The sequence below is a fragment of the Salvelinus fontinalis genome, chromosome 3 (assembly GCF_029448725.1).
Source record: "Salvelinus fontinalis isolate EN_2023a chromosome 3, ASM2944872v1, whole genome shotgun sequence".
NCBI classification, from domain to species: Eukaryota; Metazoa; Chordata; class Actinopteri; order Salmoniformes; family Salmonidae; genus Salvelinus; species Salvelinus fontinalis.
The window spans coordinates 5,235,959-5,258,100 of NC_074667.1; the positions used below are offsets into that span (position 1 = coordinate 5,235,959).

The 22,142-nt window shown below is 45.2% G+C and overlaps 1 protein-coding gene across 1 annotated transcript in view; it reads right to left on the reverse strand.

Moving 5' to 3' along the window:
• Positions 1–22,142, reverse strand: part of LOC129836454 (syntaxin-8-like) — a 43,776-nt gene that overhangs the window by 8,246 nt on the left and 13,388 nt on the right. The gene's annotated exons all lie outside the window — the stretch shown is intronic.

Sequence of the window (22,142 nt, forward strand, 5' to 3'; positions counted from 1 at the left end):
GCCATCCAACACTACAGCGCAGCAAAATCCCAGCAGGAAAAACTGGTTGACATGACGTCATAATGAATGTAAAACTGGTCATTTAAAAAAATGGCATTTCAACCAGTTTTGCGCCCAAAGAAATGCAGTGAGCATTTACATATTAAATCGCTTCACTTGCTGCAAGAGACTGTTTTTGTATGACATTGAGTGAACTGTGTTTCAGCGGCGAGAGCCTTTGAAAATGTTCCCACTGCTGTCCTTGCTATTCAACTCATAGGCGGAGTAAACCAATTACTCAACAATGAAACACAAACATGAAGAAATATCTGAAGAAATATGAGCGAAAAAGTGCCAAAACAGCATGGCTCATTTCTCGAGTTCTACATTAAATTATTTATTGCTAAACAGAATCTAAATGATCCATTTCGTCTTTAGCGTTTGGGGGTACGTCTGTAGATCGAGCTGTGTGGCACTGGCTCGTCGTTTGTTCAATCCAAGCCTCGATGATAGGTCCTCTCCAGTCTCCAGCAAACCTTTGACAGAATAAAAAATTCTAGGGGCACGAACAGTGACGTGTTGTGGACTTTTTTAAACAAACTGAGGCTGAGGAGAAAAAGACCAACTGAACGGACAGAAACTCTGTTCACGTATTACCCATTTTGGCAAGTTGGAGTATTTTCAGGAAAGGAAAGCAAGTCTTTCACCTACAGGCCTCCTTTGGCTGCCAACTCAAACAAGCTGCTTTCTTATTTCCAGGAAACTACCTGTTTTCTGACGTCTGAGACAGACATACATGTCTAAAAGAGGGTTTTCTAGCAAGTTACAAAATTACTCCAATATAATTTGCATCCGTCCTGTGTAACATCAACCAGGCTAAATTATGAAATTCTCACGAGTGAGTTCGAAGGTCATAATCAGACTATTCTTATCTCTAGGTAAGTTGTCTTTCCTAGTTCGAGGCGCCCCTTCGCCAGTGAGAAAGCATGCTTCGGTAAGTGGAGTCATCAGTGGTTGACAAGGGAACCTGCTTTCGGCCCAACTCAGATAATTAAGTTGGAGATAATTTGGGTGAGGCGGGTCAGGCAGCGTCAGTTTTAAAGGGGCAAAGTGCGGAGCAGAGAGGAAAGGGGCGACGGAGATACGTGAGAGGGCCATGTGTAAAACATCTCCTGGGACATCCACCTCATCCTAGCATGAGGCAACAATTTACGAGCAGCGAAAAAGAGAGAAAGAAACCAAGAGACGGTCTTACAAGTTCGACCAGCTACCCCTTGGGATAGGTACACAAAAAAACAAAAAATACACAAAAAACGAACCAACTCGCTTCCCCTCTTCGCATGCCGCGCTCCAGAGACATAATTCCCAATTTCCTAATGCAGCACGTTGCTCCGATACATGACAGCTGCTCTCCCTGGCTCGGACCGGGCCTATCAGCCACACCACAATGCAGGGCTTGTTCCAAACCGAAGGTTGTTTATTTGAAATGCTATTACACTGGATAAACCTCCAAACCCACAGTGTGGGAGAGAGCACAGAGTCATAGGCTCATACTCACATAGTGATGTCATCTGGTGTACTGTAAGTGACGGCTTGCAACCCCCCCCCCCCCATTCACATTGGTAAGTCGAGGAAGCCATCTTTCTAAACTCTTCGCAGGCACCCAACGCTAGCATCAGAAACAGTGGAACGTGTGCTGAGGTCTATAATCACCGCCCTATCCCGCACCCCCTTTATTCCCTTTTTTCTAACGGGTGGATCAGCTAAATATTGCCGAAAGAATGTTGCTTCCATCAATGTAATTGTCTGCATCATTTCCAATCCCCCATATATTTTTGGGGTAAATATATATATATCCATATACATTGACACATGCATACATATACACATATATACATACACATACCAATATAGACAAACATACTTTGTTTTGAATATTTTTAGAATATACCTTTATTATTCCCCGCAAACCCTACCACCCTTCCCCCAATTGGAGAACCAATAAAAAGTTAGGCTTCTACCTTCAGTTTATACATATTTTACAGACACAATCTATTTTACAATAGTTATATTTTGTTTGTTTTTAGTCCTTCCTCTATTTCTGATGTCCATCCAGTTTGATTTCTATTTGTAACTGTGCAAATAGTCACTAACCAAGAAACAACTTCATCAGATGACAGTCTGATAACACATTTATTGTATAGCATATGTTAGGTTCGAAAAATGTGCATATTTCAGGTATAAATCATAGTTTTACATTGCAGCCACCATCACAACTCTCACCAAAGCAACTAGAATAACTACAGAGAGCAACGTGAATTACCTAAATACTCATCATAAAACATTTATGAAAAATACACAGCGTACAGCAAATGAAAGACAAAGATCTTGTGAATCCAGCCAATATTTCAGATTCTTTAAGTGTTTTACAGCGAAAACACAATTTAGCATTATATTAGCTTACTACAATAGCCAACCACACAGCAGCATTGATTCATGCACGTTAGCGATAGCGAATAAACCAGCAAAAGATATTACATTTTTCACTAACCTTCTCAAAACTTCATCAGATGACAGTCCTATAACATCATATTACACAATACATATATTGTTTGTTCGAAAATGTGCATATTTAGCGGCACAAATCGTGGTTATACAATGAGAATAGTAGCCAAGCTGCCAAAAAAATGTCGGGAGAAATCTTGGGAGAGGCACCTAATCTAATCAATAACTAATCATAAACTTGACTAAAAAATACAGGTTGGACAGCAAATGAAAGATACATTAGTTCTTAATGCAACCGCTGTTAGATTTTGAAAATTAACGTTACTACGACATACAGCGTGCGTTAAAGCGAGACCGCACCGAAATTAATGGCGGAATAGTAGTTTTACATTTTTCAACAGAACAACGAATTAACATCATAAATAGTTCTTACTTTTTGATGAGCTTCCATCAGAATCTTGTGCAAGTGGTCCTTTGTCCAGAATCATCGTTGCTCGGTTGTAGATTGACGTCTTCAACTTAGGAATTAGCAGCAAACATTAGCTATGTGGCCCAGACGTGCCCAACTCTTCATAACGCAGCACAAAGAAATATCCGAAAATCGCAATATACTGATATAAACTGATATAACTCGGTTTAAAATAACTACATTATGATGTCTTTAACACCTATATCGAATAAAATCAGAGCCGGATATATCTAAGGCCTATAACGAGAGCTTTTCAGAATGCCATCCTGAGGTCTGTCTTGCGCCATAACGAACGTTGAAAAGAGTGCACCCCACGTTCCAAGACCCTTTATATGGCCTCAGATCTGCCTAGCAACACCATTCCAATTCTCACTGCTTACTGACATCTAGGGGAAATCGTATGCAGTGCATGTCAACTCATAGATTACATGCAAATTAATAAACTGACCCTGGAACAGAGTGCCCGATTTCAGATTTCTCACTTCCTGACAGGAAGTTAGCTGCAACTTGAGTTCTGTTTTACTCACAGATATAATTCAAACGGTTTTAGAAACTAGAGTGTTTTCTATCCAATAGTAATAATAATATGCATATTGTACGAGCAAGAATTGAGTACGAGGCAGTTTAATTTGGGAACGAATTTTTACAAAGTGAAAACAGCGCCCCCATATTGACAAGAAGTTTTTAACCCCCTTCCCCTCGGTCGTCAAGGACAAACAATGGTAAACACGCTGGTCGAACAGAGCCTTTTGTCGATGTCAGTGATGAGGCTCTCTTTAGAATACAGCCCACGGTCAAGGCGAGGCAGTATTGCTAAGATTCTGCTTAGACAGTATCTCTGAGTAACACCTCAGAGACAGAAAACACACAGTCACACATTCTCACACAGAAGCTTCTTAACTTAAATGAGGAAAAAGTTGGCGAGACACAGCTGTTTGTGTCTAGTTTACTATTCAGTGTGCAGCACATCAACAAGCTTAATGAATGGATTTCTCCACCCACACACCACCACAGACACAAACCAATGTGAAAGCCCAATCTAAAACAGCAATCTAAAGTTGACGAAAAACTCCAATCAAAGACTTTAAAAAATGCAGATAAATGGGCAACGAGCCCTCGATTTTCCACCTTTTTTTAAATGAAGGGACAAGTGATTGCAAGTCAAAGGAATTGGTGAAAACAAACAAGAATAGTTTCCTTCACAATTAAGACAACGTCGGTGTTCTTCCTTCCCTGAGGAAAGAGACATGAATCTATCAGCGCCATAATATACACAAGTAACTAACTACACTTTTCTTAATTAATCTACGCAAACATATTTATGTCCTTACTCCAACATTTTCCCAAGAAAATGCAAGAGGCAATTAGCAAGTTCTTCATGGATACCGACTGTTCACATTGTCACCTCATTTGTTTAGTTAGAAACACAATTAAAAACTCCAGGCGCAGTCGCTTGGGGGAAAGACCGGGTGGGTGGCTGGTTGTTTGGCAGCCAAAAGACAGAGACAGCAGTGCTGTTGAGATTACACGGATGTGTCAACTGACAGGCCAAGTTCACAGCTCTGGAAAGAAAAAAAGAAGAGACTTTCCTTCCCAAACACCAAAATAAACAGCGTAATCCTGTCTCTTCCAAAAGGGTACACGCCATTGTCACCTTGCTTTCCTCTCTTTCTATAGCTCTCTCAACTCTATGCAAAGAAGGGAAAGCACCCTCGCATGAGTTTGTTTTTAGGTTGTATTATTTTCCTAGTGTTCTCTGTCTTTGTCCTGTGTACAGGTTGCCGAGGAGGAAAGGTGTAGGCATGCCCACGAGTGACGTCATTTGACACAGCAATTCCCCAACCACACTGGTGCACCGTAGGACACCTCCGCCACATTCTTCTGACAAAACATGACGCCGCCGAAGGCTCTGGAACACAGATGTTGTTCTGCAATGACGTCACTCACATCTTTACTTTGTCCTCCGCGGCCGACTACACTGCGCCCTCTCAGAGTCCCATGTTTTCCCATCCAAGACAATTACACTGCTTCTCTAAACAATGTTCCTGATTGCCTTTAGATCCAATGCCAGCTTCCTGTCTCAAGACACAATAGTTAACAGGTTCATTTCCATCCCTGTTGGATGGTCATCTGGATGGAGAGACTGAGAGACTTCCTCTCCTCTGCACATAGGGAACATTGAGTTCTAGGATGAACGCCTTAGTTTCAGTATTGGACGGCCAATTGTTTTGGGAGACCAAAGAAGCAGAAATCCCTTTGAGGAATAGTGTTCGTCATGGACAATGTTCTCCTTCCGTGTCCTATCACTGGCTCTGGCAATGAGATTTTCCTCTCAGACGACACAGAGCAGAAGACTCACGTCATTCTCCATTTCCTTGTCTTGCGTCTCAAATCATGTCTCACGCCTGCAAACAAACATTGGAGGATTGGAGGATATGACCTCAAGGTCCAACATTACCGGTTCTTGCTCATCCAGATCCAAGATCCAACTTTATTACACAACTGTAAGCAGAGCAATACTTATGGTCCGGTACTAACAGAAGCAAGGAGGTCATTCGGGAGCAAAGGAGCGGAGCCGTGGCCTTGGCGCCAGTTACGAAATGGAATGGAGTTCGTCAAGGGGCAGAAAGTGCAACTGAGTGAAGCAATGGTACAGGTACTGGGGTCTGTCAATGCAGCGTCCTGGGAGGGATTTCCCAGTCTCACCCCCCACAGGATGTGGTGTTGGGCCATGGGCCAATAGGCATCCAGTACCACCAGCAGGAGCTGTCACGGCAGAGTGTGTAGAAGAGGCAAAGCAGCAGCAGTCCTATGCCCTGAGTGTCTGTCTGCCTGTCTGCCCCCAGATGTCTGCCTGTCTGCCGCCTGTCTGCCCCATGTCTGCCCCCAGATGAATGAGAGGGGACTTACTGCCTTCCCCAACCTTCTTCATATTCCTCCAAACACCCTTCTTCATATTCCTCCAAACACCCAAGTTGCTGACTTATTTGTACTGGGTTTGCTGTTGCGGCTTTGGGGCACCATTCTAAACAGTGACACCCCACTGGCTCCAGGACACGCTGTATTAACTGTGTGTGTTATTGTAGGATGCCTTCCCAATCCGATGGCCTGGGCACAGAGAGAGAGAGAGAGAGAGTGCTGCTTGTTTTTCAAACACAAACAGACTCGGCAGGCACTCATTTCGTTGCACTTACCCGAGTGATTTCTCCTGAGGATATGACAGACAGAGCGCTCCACTTTACACTCAGAATCCTGGGCCCCTGTAGCTAGTTACCCACCACAACTGTTACCAATTGGCCCCAATGTAGAGAGGAGAGGTCTCTGGTTGCCAAGCAAAACACAACACTCTGTCGTTACTGGAACTTCACTTGGCACACATCGTGTACGCAGCACTCCGCTTGGATGATATACTGTAGTGCCGGGCAATTACAGTATTTACAAGAATTTGCGCATTTCCGTCAAAGTTTTCGTCCTCTTTTTCTTCTTAAACTTTCCCGCCCCGCCTCGATGCGCATTGTAAACAAGTGTGGATTAGTAAGGGCTGCACTCACAGCTCTGAGCTTTCTGACTTTATAAACTGACAGCGAAACCCGGAGAGAGCAACACTGAGCTGGGGGCCAATAATGTGGAGAGAAAAAACCCTCAAACGAACCATTTCGGGTTCAATAAGAAGGACTTGGGTAAAGAAACAGTGCAGAAAATGTGTTTTGGCCAGTCTGACATGTGGGAAGTAGAAGAAATAAACAACGGCACTTTCTTCTCCTAGCAACCATCTAGCAACCATCTAGCGCAGCTAGTAAAAAAAAAAGAGCTGTCCGTTTATTTGTTCATAATGGAGTGTCTATTGAGGTTTACAAGAGTACTTGCTGATGGCCAGTTAATGCCATGATTTCTGAAGTGGATCCAAAACCAACAACATGCCTCAAGACACGATTTATTCATGATGAAAAAAATGTGACCACAAAAATAACAAAATCAACAATAATAAAAATAAACACTACATTTGGCCTGTTAGCGTTGCTTGTCCAATGAATCTGATTTATAAAGGGTTTGTAAAGCCTCTAAGGCTCTTAGAAGCTGAAAAGTATGTGTAGAATGGACTGCTTACGAGAGGGGATCGATTGGCCTTAAACCAAGGCATTGACCAATGGCACCTTAGGCCCCCATGAAATAGCATTGCCATGAGGTCGAAGATGTGTGTGAGAGTGTGTGTGTGTGTGTCTTCCTCCTGTTTGTGTCAGTCATTGTCTGTAAGCAATAACACACTCGCCAGGAGCTTTTTGGAGCTGAAGCATCTCCATGCGTTTCCTCCCAGCATCTGGTCTTCTGAAGTCCCTCAGCACATGTGCATAGATTAGTCTCACCACAGGGTTGGAATTGCCCCGGCCTCCATGAATCCACAGCCCTCCACCAAGCACGACGGGGTTCCCGTACCATTTACCCCTATTTACCCAGAAGATTTGCCGTCAGTCGTCACGCGGACACCCAAAATGGAGGTCAGGTTGACGGATGACTCTGTTGAAGGTGGAACCTCCACTAGAAAGAATGCACTTGAAAGAGAAGCCATAGACATCCACCCCCACTGAGCCTTTCACTTTGACGAGTGCAGTCCTATCCCGCCGCTGTGCCCTTGCTTTGACGAGTGCAGTCCTATCCCGCCGCTGTGCCCTTGCTTTGACGAGTGCAGTCCTATCCCGCCGCTGTGCCCTTGCTTTGACGAGTGCGGTCCTATCCCGCCGCTGTGCCCTTGCTTTGACGAAATACAGTTGATTTTGGGTCCGACTGGTGATGGCGAAACAGGAAGTCGAGTGAATTACAGCAGCGGTTCTCAAACCTCTCCTCAGGGTCCCTCAGACGTTTCGTAATTTTGCTGAAGCCCTGAATTAGCTCACCTGATTCACTTAGTCAAGAGCTTGATGAATAGTCAACAAGTTGAATCAGGTGTTCTAGCTCTGGAATATATTAAATACATGGAATGGCTGAAGGGTACCCGGGGAGAGGTTTGAGAACCACTGGATTAGGGATTAGTCCAGCAAAGGGCCGTAAATAGGACTGCGTGGTTTAACCACATTGTAGAAGGACAAGGTGAGGGGCTTATGACCACTTGGAAAGACTATGTCTGTCATGTTGTACGATCATGTCATTCTGCTGGGGTTCTCTGGGGGTGAATCCCTCAAATAACTCGCTCTCCAGTGGAACGAGCAAATCCAAACCATTTCAAGAGTGAAAATGCATTGAGCATTTTTTTTAGGTAAACGTCTACCCTCCCGTGCCGAACGTCGATGTTCTTGGAGCCTCAAGGAAGTTCTTGGAAATCATCTCAAGGGACATAAAAATTGTAATAATGCCTCTTTAAAAGAGAAGAACCCCAAAGCGCAGGTCAGGCACACAGAGGAACGTAGTATACTGTTCCGTTGCCAGGTTCTCAGAACCAAACCTAGGTCTTTCATACCCACCAGGCCACAGCCATTCAGGATATTGCTTCAGAGGGTTGCCAGATTCCAGATTCATCCAGCAGCTCCCTATCATGGCCAGGTGCCACTGAACAATGAGAGTGTGATGAGCATGAGGGTGCCAGCAGAAAAACGGCAGAGGAGCACGTGAACCATCATGGGCACGGAGCCACAAAAACCACACATCACACTTCCTTACCAAGACCTTGGAGGAGGAGGTGGTAACACATTGAAATGGGGGAACATTTCATTTGTGCCTCCAATGACTCCATTTAGAGCACGGTGCTAGGAACACCAGGATTGTGGCTTTCCACAAGGGCCACATCAACTAAGAATCGGTTGACAGTTCTGTAAATCGTTTTGCATACAAGTGCCGGCTAAATGGCCATGCTGTTATCGTTATTAGGCAAAAGCGGAACAGTACAACAGGAAACACAATCTCTGGACCGATTTCAGAGGGCACAGTGAGCATTAGGTGGTTTCCAGGATCTAGCATCGTCTCGCTGGCCTGGCACAGCAGTACTGTAAAAACACCCTGTAGGTATTGTCAATGTAAACACCACCCGCGGAGACACTGTTTCTCACCAACAAAACAAATCTGGACTAAGTTATACTGCACCCCTGTGGAGCTGAGCTTCCCAGCAGTACACTGAGTGTGTCTAACTGACTGCTAAGAGTTATAGCGGGACTTTGATGTGCAGCCAGGGCCCGTTTAACCCCGAACACACACACACACACACACACACACATTCTGCCAGGACCCTTGTCTGGGTCCAGAGTGAGGATGTACCATCCATAATAACGCCAAATCCCTCACTGTCCATTGACAGTGGAGAAGAAGAAGGAAAGGATATGTCTCAAACAGAAAACTATGATGGAGACATTATTATGGAAAACCGCCAGCTGTTGTTTAGCCACTCAGAGTACAGGAATGTGTAACAAGAGACAGTTTTGGTATTGAGTATTAAAAAAAACGTTTTGCATGCTGTGTTTCCTTTAGCATGATTTCCCTTTAGAATGGTTCCTTACATGTCCCAGGGCTCCTTCCTTTAAGTTACCACAGTGCATCTGAAATCTGCTGCTGGTCTATGCTGTGAACTGGGTTCAAAGTTTTGATTGGATCAGAAGAACTCCATAACACCTCTGATAGGGGTGATATCATTGGCTTGTAAAAGTTCCATAGCACTCCATAGAAAGACTAAAATAACAGCAAGTAGGTAAAATAATAAAGTCACCTTCAAACATACACAACATGTTATTTTCCCTTCTGAAAGCTGTTTTAATTTATAACTGTATATTACTATCATTTATGATACCATTATAAACTGTGGGTTAGAGAGAGAGAGAGAGAGAGAGAGAGAGAGAGAGAGAGAGAGAGAGAGAGAGAGAGAGAGAGAGAGAGAGAGAGAGAGAGAGAGAGAGGCAGGCAGGCAGACAGAGAGAGAGAGACAGAGAGAGCGGTGGAGATACAATTGTGGTAAAAGTCCCTCTATTAAAATGCTTAAAACCCACAAACGTGGGCCGTGGCAGGGCTATGTGCTGTTGTAGCTCACGCCAGAAGAAATGTTTGAGTACAGTGTTCCTGAAAAAACATCCATACAGGAAAAATACCCCCCCCCCCCCTCCCCACGTAGCTTCTGGACACCAAGGAAGGTATTTCACCACCAAAACACACACAATCGTGCACCCACACAAACGGATTCACGCACTTACGGACACGCGCTCGCGCACACACTGTTGTGAGAAACAGTCAGGCGCGTACACACACACGTTCATGTACTGAACAAACATAAGCGCAACCTATCTAAATGCCATCACAACGTACATAGGAAAACTATGTGAAAAGAAGAGGGGTTTAGGGGAATATTATGTCGCAATCGTCTCCACAGCTCTCCACAGCTATAATTACAGAAAGCCCTCACCGCTGATGAGGAACATGAGTAGGTGGTGATCGCTCACAGACACCAAAACCACCTCTAAGGTACAAAACAAGTGAACAAACTTTAATTGACATTTACGACTTTCCCTCCTCCCAAAACCTCCCCTCAAATCCACAACTCAGTCCCCACAAAACCTCCCATTTCAACATCAGAACCGTCTCAGCTGTCGTCTCCTCTACTGCCCACTGGTGGCGATGTAGCTGAATTACAGCGCATTGTACCGCACAGGGCAGCAGCCAACAGCACACTGACCAGACAGTCATGTGTAAAAATATGTATCCTCAATGCACTGGCGTGGACGTGTGGTTACATGTTCTTGTCGTTGTGTTCAAGACACCTCTGTATAGATCAAATATGGTTATGTTGTGACTGAAAGGTCAAAAAAGTAGTATGTACAAGGCTGATGTTCCTTCATATATGGCCTTGGCTGGCAGAGAGCCATAGAAACAGAAGCTGCCATAGGGAGGGAGCGGTAAGATGAAACACCGGCATGCCCTGTGATGTCGAGGTCTGTATCTGTCTGGACTCGGGTCCTCCAGCCGGTATCAGCTCCCATCCACACGCCAGTCAGTGCACGAACCCCCTAGAAAGACTATTCTAGATCATTCACCTTGTGTCTACTCTACTTCACCCTGACAACAGAACACAGACAGGTAGGTACAGTAACACAGTAGGTCTCCTTTGCTCTTCCACAACATTTCACTCTGTGTCTTTTAAAACAAACACTTTGCTGTCGTGGATCCTGGCACAATATCCACTGAGTGTATAAAACATTAGGAACACCTTCCTAATATTGAGTTGCACCAGATTTTGCCCTCAGAACAGCCTCGATTCATCGTGACATGGACTCCACAAGGTGTCGAAAGCGTTCTACAGGGGACGCTGGCCCATGTTGACTCCAATGCTTCCCACGGTTGTGTCAAGTTGGCTGGGTGTCTTTTGGGTGGTGGACCATTCTTGATACACACCCAGCAGCGTTGCAGTGCTTGACACAAACCAGTGCGCCTGGCAGCTACTACCATACTCTGTTCAAAGGCATTTAAATCTTTTCTCTTGCCCATTCACCATCTAAATGGCCCACATAGCCAATCCATGTCTCAAGGCTTAAAAATCCTTCATTAACCTGTCTCCTCCACCTTCTACACGGACTGAAGTGGATTTAACAAGTGACATATAAGGGATCATAGCTTTCACCTGGATTCACCTGGTCAGTCTATGTCACGGAAAGAGCAGGTGCTCCTAATATGGTGTACACTGTGTATTATTAATGTTTACTTTGTGGGAATTCTGCTTTTCTCTCATGACGTAGGCCTCGTAGAAAAAAATATTTTTACACAGCCTGGTTGGAAAACGGAACAGCGGCGACCTAGAATCAAAATGGGAACAGTATTAAGCCAAAACCATAACAGATGAGAAAAATAAGATGATTGGCTAGATCAAAAGGACTTGGTTGTTCATCCGAGCGTAGGAGATCTGAGAGACAACGCAGAGGGCGAACCTTCAACGTTCAACAAAACGAGGCTAAAAGAGCTCATTTGTGAGGCAAAACTGCTTTTGAAGCTCACCGTACTATTATAGGGAGGGAGCCGTGAAGATGACTTTTATCAAACCCTCCACTCCATGTGTTAATCTTGTGGATTTCACACATAGGGCAACAGATCAAATAGAGTGGACAGAAACCGGATTTCCTCTTTTGAAGCACTTCAAAAGCCTTATCTTGGAAACAAAGTCAGATACTCATCCACCGCGGTTTCAAATAATCATATTATGATTAAAGCCTTTGAGCTGCGCTTTCAGTCTTTGATTGTGATCGGTTGTCTCTGCGCAGACTTGAGGGTTACATGATCGCCATTGGTCATATCATGGTGTTAACTCAGATGAGTAATCTTCACGGGTGATGTCAGACACCTGTGGCAAAAGACTGGAACAGAAGAGGGGACTCACACGACTACAGTGTTCTAGGACTACAGTATGGCAATATGAGATGGAATTAATATCATGCAATATCTAATACATGCATTACTTCATGGAAGCAAATCACACTTGCCCCCCAAAATCTACTATAGGACCAACTTAAAATCTAACGTAATAAGTAGGCTACAACTTGGCAATGACACTCCCCTGACTTTAAATGACAATTAGACAAATTCCATTTAAAATGTGCTTATTAAGGTGTCTTTACAGATGAATAAACAATTCCACCATCCCCAACAATTCCACTGTAAAACATGTGTGCGGCGCATTTTCAACAGCCTAAAGAGGCATGCGTTCCCATCACCGAGAGACTGTGAACAAGCCTGGCGTCTGGAGTCCCCTCATCATCACCATCCTCCACATTTTTACTTATGGAACGCCGCCCTTCAAAAGCTCACCAAAGACTTGAGACACTAATGAAGCATTACCTAATTCAAACATGAAGCCTCCCTCTCTTTTCCTAGCTCCGTCTCCCCGTTTCTCTGCATCAGCTGTGATGAATGACTTCTAATGAGTCCCTGCTGTGTGGTTCAACTGGCTGCTTCTTCTTCCCCCCCCCCTCTCTCACTCCCCCTCTTTCTCTCTATGGATGAAATCATTGGAAAATGACCCGTCTCTCGGCTGCCTCGTTTCAATGCCACTGCACAGTGTTTCTAAGCCCATGCTTAACACCAGGTTCGATTTTACTGTGTGACATGTACCCAACCCCAGCCCTCCACAGGTAGCTTGTGCCTCCCCTGTCACACTCATACGAACCTGTCCTATTCACTAATCACAACCTGAGTGTGAACACATGCCCCGTATATTCCATATGTGTGGCCTGTTAAAAAGTAACAGCGGTGAATATTCTCTCTATCAAAAGGGAGAGTAGATGAAGGTCTCTGCTCTTTAGCCCTGCCGAAATGGGAACCACCTGCTGGACTGAGGTGGTGGGTAAGTCTAAGCCCTTCCACTCGTTATATGGGGTGACCCACTTTACCTCCAGACGGGTGGCGAAGAAGAGGCGGTACTTTAAATACATTTACTCCACCGAGATCCCGGCGGGTTCCAAACCGTTGGATGTGGCTTCCAAACCGGAGTGGTTAGCGCTTAAGTAAACAGAGTGGGAAGATTTGTTCTCGCTGTCACTCACGTTAGCCAACGAGGCCCGGCAGAGCCAAGTGAGACCCGAGCCAGGGCCAAAGTAACATTAAATTGCAGGGAATCCTTTGCCCTCCACAAAAAGTGAAAGTGCCAGCTGAAATTGCAACCTCACCACATGGCAAATGCACTTTCCTTTCCCCGTGCAGCAGTCTGCGATGAAGCCCTCCTGGGGGATATTACAGAGCGATATTAAGACGTTAAGGCCAGTTTGGCGTTAAATTGTACACATAGCACTGTGGTGAGGTAACGCTCCTTGAAAAGTAATAGCAGTGACACGGGTATGTGAACGAAGGTACGGTAAGCATAGAGTTAACCCCTTAGCTTCTGAGGAGGGCTAGTGAGATCGGTGCTGTCAAGGCACCTGAAGAGAGGTTCTGGGTCAAACACAGGGAGGTGGATCGATGCTGGAATTCAGTCGAACCCACACTACGGCAAACACACAAACCTGTGAAAATGCAAGCTTTCAGTGAAGGAGAAGAGACACAACATGATGTTTTATCTCAGTGCAAGAACAACATTATAGTCCCTCCTTGACCTTAACAGGCCACAGGACTCAACCATTTGATTGATGTTTGGAAAGGAACAAGACAAATGTACAATGCTGGAGTGTGTCGCGCAGTCTAAAAGCAGGCCTTTTAAAACCTTAACGCCAGCTAAGACCATTTAATATCATCTAAGACACTTTAAAGAGGCAAATTACTCAAAGACACGGTAATGAGAATGACTTGAACCAAATGTTTGTTTCCAAGCATTGTCTCATTCTAAAACAGTCAACTACTTAAGGGGCGGGGGGGGGGGGGGGGGGGGGGGGGGGGTGAGCCTGCTGGTGAAATCATAGTTTACTTCACTTACATGGAGTTTTAACTGCTTATTAGTTTGTGGTTTTCCAAGGGATAAAAAACACAATTAATAGTTTGCGAATGAGCGTGTCATTGCCAGACAATCTGGATGTGGTTGTTGTGAGTGGAGGACCAAGGAGCCTCTCCCACTGACTCTCTGGCCCCAGGACAGGGCTCTGAGCTAGGGGACATCTGGAGGTGATCTGGGGCCTCGCTGGACCCGGCTGAGAAACAGACGAGGTGCAGATGAGCTGGAGCCGGGCGACACCTCGGTCTCTGACGCCCTGCACTGGGCTGCTGCTGTGGGGTGGTGAGTTGTCTCCATCAGAGAGAAAACGTATGTGTGTGTGTTGAGTGCGCCCGCCTGCGTGTGCGTGTCAGACCAACGTGTTGGACCAGAGAGCTTCTTCCTCAGTCTCCACTTTCACCCACGCCAAAGTGGGGACGGGTGGTCGGACGCCACTGGTTGAGTAACTTGACGAGTGACTCTTTATACTCTTTATATGAGACGGAGAGGCAGCCAGCTAATCTTCACATCCCCTTTAAATCATTCAAAGACGATCATCAAACACACTCATCCCTTTAAGACCAATAACATCCCCACATTGAGGACAGTTGTCAGCTATCAGTCTTTTTACTTGCTGACAAAAGGGTCAGGAGGAAAGTTGGCACTTCTAATTGTTTATTCGAGGATGCTGTGGATGTGATATTGCGCATGCTGTGCTTAATGGGCGATATACTTAGGGTTGAATTGTCTTGGATAGAGTTTTTTATTCAGCTATTCCAAGCACAAACAGCCGTGGAAAGGCTTTGTCGCTCCCTTTAAAAGCAGACTCAGGGTCATTCGATCCATAGGGCTCTATAGCACTGGAAATCCCTTAGCCAATGAGAACAGACGATCAACAAAATGGGAAAAGAAAGAAAGAAATACATGAACAAGAGGTTTTTGATCCCGCCTCTTCTTTCAAAGCTGTTCACTCTCTGGTGGTGAAGCGAGCTAAACAAGGCCACATTCAAATCGAGCTAATTGTGTTAAAAGGGTAAATAGTCATTAAAGTTCAATTAGGGTTAACCGCATTGCAATGCATTCCCATTCCTCAGTGTGTTTTGAAAACAGCTCGCTTTTAATCTGTCATCTCGTTCATATTCCACTGCAAATGATTGTTTAGTATACTTTTTATACACATATGCCACTATCGCTCATGTTGGAGATTGTGCCAGAACCTGCAATATAACATTCACACTGCCCTCAGTGCACTGACATTATTGGTGCGAGAGAGAGAGAGAAAAAAGACTGGGTTGGAAAAAAGAATGGACTTTTCCTAAATAATTCCATTTACTTTCCGTACAGTTGTCCTAACATGACAAAGAATGTGTAAAATCTCCCTCTCCGTCACACAGTTGGCACACCCATAGACCACTCCTCTTTTCTGGCATCTGGGAATTCCTGCCTGTTGCCTTTTAATGTGGGTCTCAGTTCTGCTGCTAGTGTGTGTGTGTGTGTGTGTGTGTGTGTGTGTGTGTGTGTGTGTGTGTGTGTGTGTGTGTGTGTGTGTGTGTGTGTGTGTGTGTGTGTGTGTGTGTGTGTGTGTGTGTGTGTGTGTGTGTGTGTGTGTGTGTGTGTGTGTGTGTGTGTTGCTAACGACTGTCACGAGCGGAGCGCCACATTCGTTCCAGATGTACAGAAACTAATCAAAGCCAAGATCCACCGAGCAAGACAGCGGCCTGGACCGACGGCGGGAAAACCTCCTACACGCTTTATGGCATCTATAAAAATAAAACATTTAAATACAATAAATCGGAGAATTCTCTCTCGCTCTCGCTCCCTCCTCTTTCTCGCTCTCAGACAAAAACGAAAGCTTTTATCGAGGTCTCTGAGCTGCGACAGAATTGAAATGGTTAACAGTAGACTGCCATTTGCACAGGGAAAACACGTTGTTTAGCCTCGACCACAATACAGATCTACACGGAGATCGTCTGTGTATTCTTGGTCGGCTGTTTCAGAGCCCAAACTGCATATGAATCATGGGACGTGCCTGAGATGAGAGGAGCGGCAATACTGTGTCACCCAAAACACAAACTATTCCAACGTGTATAACACATGGGAAAGCACCGACCGACGCCAGGTATGACCCCTTTTTCTCCAGTGTCGCTATATAATGCTGTTAAATGTGTGACTGGAGAATCAGCCTATTGGCACTTCTCCAGTTCAGCCACGTAAAGAAACATTAGACACTCGTTTAGGTATGTGGCCTTTCTTCAAACCACCGTTGGCAGAGGAGTCCATGCATTGGGATAACATCTCTTTAAATCACTTGGTGGTTGAGGTAGTACTACACAGGCCTGGTCCCAGATCTGTCTGTGCTGTCATGTGCGGTCGCGCACGAGTTGGCAAGACGGCACAAACAGATCTGGGACCAAACTAAGGTACTACGACACAACCTGAAAAAGTTCCAGAGTTCCAAAGCTTGAACTTCCATGAAAAGGATATGACTTAATCAATCCTGACTGTTGCGATGAATTGTACTCTTTAATACACGAATGGTAGTTTGCCGCATAGCTCTCTCCCCTCTCCTCCAGCTGGACTGTCTTTGTGATCCCATCCTGACCACCTCATCTTTGTCACAAACCCCCTCTGGGGAAAAAAAGATTGGAGAAACCGACCAAAACGCCTCACCAGCCATTTGTGAGAGAGTGCAAGACAAGCAAATGGAACCTCAAAGAAGAAGCCATTGGGGAGTGAAAATAGGGAGACCATTTGCTAAATCAGGGACACGGCACATGCAAGGCCAGCAAATGGAATGTCAAAGAAGACGAAGCTGTGCGAACAAGTGAAAAGAGTGAATCTCACAGGGAAAACTTAAGTAGACGGTTGAATGATGAAGCTTCTCCAGAAACCCTTTGACTTCCCACATGCTAATTTGCTAGCGGTCGCAAACAGAAGATCATTCATCACCATGCAGTCGCTTGCCCTTGCCTGAATCCCCTTCACCGCCTAATTGTTACTTTGTCCCCTTCCACTCTGTCGTAGTGACACTGTGCCCCAGACAGAGACAACTACCATCAGGTGGGACAAGGAGATGGCATATGATCGATCGTGTCCAGGTCAGGATTTGTCAAACTGGAGGCTCGTCTAGCATTTTCCCGCCTTGGCTATTTTTTGTCACTTAATCACAGAGCAGTGTCATTATGAATGGGGTGGGCGGTGAATTCATACTCCTGCAGCAGCGCTAGTCTGCACAGTAGACATTCCCAGATAACGTAGACATTATCCTGGATAATGACGTCATTTCAACCAGCTTCTCCCGCTGGATTGGTTGTTCCCAGATCTTGCTCAATTACAACTTGATCACATTCGTTAGATGAGCTCTACGAGAAAGAAGCAGGAGAGAAGTGTAACTGCTGTGAGACATTGAGAATACGTCATTTCAAATGTCCTTTTCCCCAAAGCCTATTAAAATGACTACATATGGAAAGACCTGTGCAGCCCACCACCTTCTCGCCCAGAGTTCTGTCCACAAACCTCTGGCAAGTTCCCAGGCCTTTCAGAAAATATTTTCCATCTGAGTCAGAAGTTTAGAGTGTCACAGTCACCGAGTGGGCATGAACCCGGTTATACAAGCTGAGGCAGACCCTATGTACTGATCCAGGACCAGCTTACCCTCCCCAAATCCTAACCTTAATCATCAGGAAAGAAAATGTTAAACTGACCTTAGATCAGTGCCCCTACTCTGACCTATAAACACCCGACTCAGAGGAAGTGACTAAATATGTACATGCTCTGAGACTGTTACAGAAAGGAGGGCTTCCACAGAACACCTTCAGTGAAGAGAGAAATTTGTGGAAAATAACAGTAGTGTGACTCAAGTCAAATTAGGCTATTCTTCAATGAGAGAGGGTACAACACGGCAGCCAGCAGTAGCACTTGACACGTTCAGCGTTTCAAAGCACCATAACACTGAACCTGAACCTTAGAACTGTCCATGAACCACCAACAGACTTGTTTTAAGGTGTTAGGATTGAAGGTATACAAGGTGTATTTTCTTATATCTAGTACATGAAGAATCCTCACTATTTCCAACTCTGTGGGGCAGAGTCGTGTCAAACTCCAGCCACCAAGTCAGTTGGTCATTTCCACTCTCTGTAATTGCTACACAAAGCTGTGACACCAGACAAGAGTTGGGCGTGTCTTCATGTATGACGACACCCATTTTCGTGACACGAACACCACCCCCACCCCTCCTTCTTCCTCCCCAAGCCCTACTAAGTTCTTACCTTACCACCCTACACCTCGGCTCGCAGCTGGAGCAAAGAGGACGGGCGATAAATCAATCGTTCGACTTCGCCCTGGCAACCCGGCTCCGCCGAGCGCCGCCATTAGCGTACGTTTATTTGTTCGCGGGACTGTTTCTCTGAAGAGTGTGACCAAGAGCTCTGTTCTCCACAGCCGGGGTTGACCACCCCGCTGGTGAGGTCACTGGTCCTCCAGCAGTTCTAACAAACAGTCCAGAATGTTCCCGGGTTCCACTATTTATTTGGACCTCATTAGAGTTCCCCGGCCGCGACTCTGATGATGCAGCAGCGAATCAATGACGTCATTATTAGTGGGAAATAACAGACTAATGGCTATGTCATAGAAACATATCTCCCAGCATAAAGAGTCCTTTACAAAGAGAGAGGGTGGTAGTTGTTGCTTACTATTGAGGCCTAGAGATAGCCTGGTCGCAGATCTGTGTGCCATCTTGCCAGGTCCTATATACAGTATGGTGATTGTCATGCCAAACAACCATAGGAGTTGGCTATACAGCACAAACAGATCTGGGACCAGGCTAGCCCATAGGCCCATCCTCAACACTGACAATAGACTCCTATTATGACCTGATATGGCTCAAGTCATTAAAAAAAATAAGTCCTCACTTACTCATACAGAATTGGATACACGTCTAGCAATCTTAGCAAGTGTCCGACATAACAATCCTGGATGTTTAGGTCACATGTATTACTATCTGTTCAAAGTGATCTTCCTTCTGGATCTTTCCGTCATCTTCCACCAGCAGATCTTAATCTAAATGAAGTTTTGTTTCTCTCTCTCTGTTCCGAATGAGCTCACTTCTGTACGAAAATATAGTTGTCTAACAGAAAGACATGGACACCGTGTTGCCTAGCGATGGTGAAATCCACTCAGAGGGTTATTAGTAAAACAGAAAAAAAGCCAGGCAGGAGTACACACAGAGGTCACGGCTGGGATATTTGATGTGCAAGCGGCGAGCGGCACATTTGGCGGAGTCGTCGCAGGACCACCATCTATTTATTAAAGTGGAGAAGAGGTGGAGGAAAGGAAATAGAACAAACAGCAATGAGTGATTTCTCTGAAAGGTTTGTGCGTGGGGAATTTGAAGGGGCTCGGCTTGGCGGGAAACTTTGTTGATTAGATAGCATCAAACAGCGTGTGGAAAATAAATGAACTCATCCATCCACTTGACCAGTCCACGTCGACTATGGTGGATTTTTAATGAGGCTTGTAATAGGGAAGAGAGACAAACCCTGGAATGAAAGGGTGTGTGTGTGTGTGTGTGTGTGTGTGTGTGTGTGTGTGTGTGTGTGTGTGTGTGTGTGTGTGTGTGTGTGTGTGTGTGTGTGTGTGTGTGTGTGTGTGTGTGTGTGTGTGTGTGTGTGTGTGTGTGTTTGTGTGTGTGTGCACGAACGCTTAACCACACACCCTCCTTTCCCTGGTTATTCCAATCAAAGTGAGGGTGTATTGTGGAAAACTAGTCTCTGAAGCTGGAACCCTCCTCAGCCCCGCAAAAAGACCCACTTTTACAAGACTGCCCGTCACTCATAATCACAGACCACTGCTGATGTCATTGTTCCAGACCCGAATCAGAGAAATATCAACACCAATAAAGTCAAACAATGTTGATTCTAGCAGCAAAAACCTTCATTTCGTTGATATAGAACATTTAGTGAGACACACAGGGACATTTTCTGCCACATTGAATTTGGAAATAAAAATATGGTTGACTTCTGCCACATGTCGGAAATATGAATACGCCTGGTGATGATACACATCATAAATAATCTTCACACCCAAAAACTTAGATTGACTTTTTCTTTTTATAGGTATTGAAGTAACAGAAAAAAAAGAGGGGAAAATCTACTGTCCAAATGGGGAAAAAGGCTTTCTTGTCTTCACAGTTCACACCTGCAAAGCCTGGGGATTAAAAATTGCTACTACTTTGCTCAACTCTTCCTCACTATTCATTGTAGATTCATTGTGTTTTTTAAGACAGGGCTGGGAAGAGAAACCGAGGGCCTTGGGTTCATTTCTTAAACTCATAACAGGTCACCTTCACAGATGACCCTGGCTTCAAGCTCTTTCCCAAAAAGGAGCCGACTGCAACCTCCACTGCACTCAGGTCAGAGGCTAGCTCCGGGCACAGAGCTTAATCTATTTACAGGGAAACACTGCAACAGGACTGAGATCAGAAGAAAAACAGAACCCCTAAAAAGACAGAGAAAAGGAACACTCAAACTGTCGGAGTCTAGGCTTTTTAAATTAAATCAATTTTCCCTGCCTCTTGAAAAGCATTACGCTAGCCTGTTACTTTTTACGTTGTCGATTTTGTCATTTAATGCAAGTAAGAAATGCAGCACCTACAAAGCTGTACGAAGCAATAATACGGGTAATTTAAGTACAACTCGGCAAGAAAAACATTCCAAACGCTTATTCACACGAAGTATGCAGAAAACATTAATCGAACCACTGTGTCTCATATAAGGGCATATAAAGCATTAACTGTTCTGTTAGGTAGATATTTCTTTTTTGTGTGTGTGTGTGTGTGTGTGTGTGTGTGTGTGTGTGTGTGTGTGTGTGTGTGTGTGTGTGTGTGTGTGTGTGTGTGTGTGTGTCTGTGTCTGTGTCTGTGTCTGTGTCTGTGTCTGTGTCTGTGTCTGTGTCTGTGTCTGTGTCTGTGCGCGCCTGCAGGCCCGCATTCCATCATGCATTTGGGTATATAGCCCTATAGCTTAAAGACCTTTTTAAAACACCTGCACATTCTTAATTGTACCATCAAATACAGTATGCCCATCAGAACCTGGGTGGTATGATGTCTTCAGGGTGTCATGGCTTGGTGTGGATTCAAGTCACCCACCAGTTTCTCCAGCCTGCAGCCACGGCTTCCTCTCCCCCAGCAAGGCCTGCGGGGCCCTATGCGGACCGTCCCGCCCCTAAATCAAGCATGGGAAATCCCAGGCCAACAGCAATCAGTAGCCTGGCTGTTTGAAGTCCTTCCCTGGCCTCCCCTGCTCACCACGCTGTGTGATATATCCTCTTTTTCCACCTGTCCCACACCTCTTCTGGGACCATGACATCTCAGCCATAACTCACAGAGAGGAGAGAGAGAAGGAGTGGAGAAAGAGGAGGTGGAGAGAGGAGGGAGAGGGTAGTGGAACAGAGAGAGGGAAGATAGGAGGAGGCAGAGGAGAAAGAGAGAGGAGGTCGAGGTGGACGAGGCAGAGGAGGTAGAGAGGAGGCAGAGAGAAAAAGGGAAAAGTAGAGAGAGAGAGAGAGAAAAGAGAGGGTAAAAGAGAGGTTAATGCCTCGATCACACCCATAGCGTCACTGCGCAAAATGGTACAATGCATCATCGGGATATGTGTGCAACAAAAGTTCAACATTCACCTTCTGCTACCATTTCTGCCAAGCCGTCTACGCACACAGATTAACGCATACGTTCGATAAATCCAACGTATAAAGCCTCACAGAACGCACTGCAACCGCTTCCGCAACGCATTGGCAAGCGCAGCGCTCTGTTGGAAACTAATGTACTTCTGGTGTACC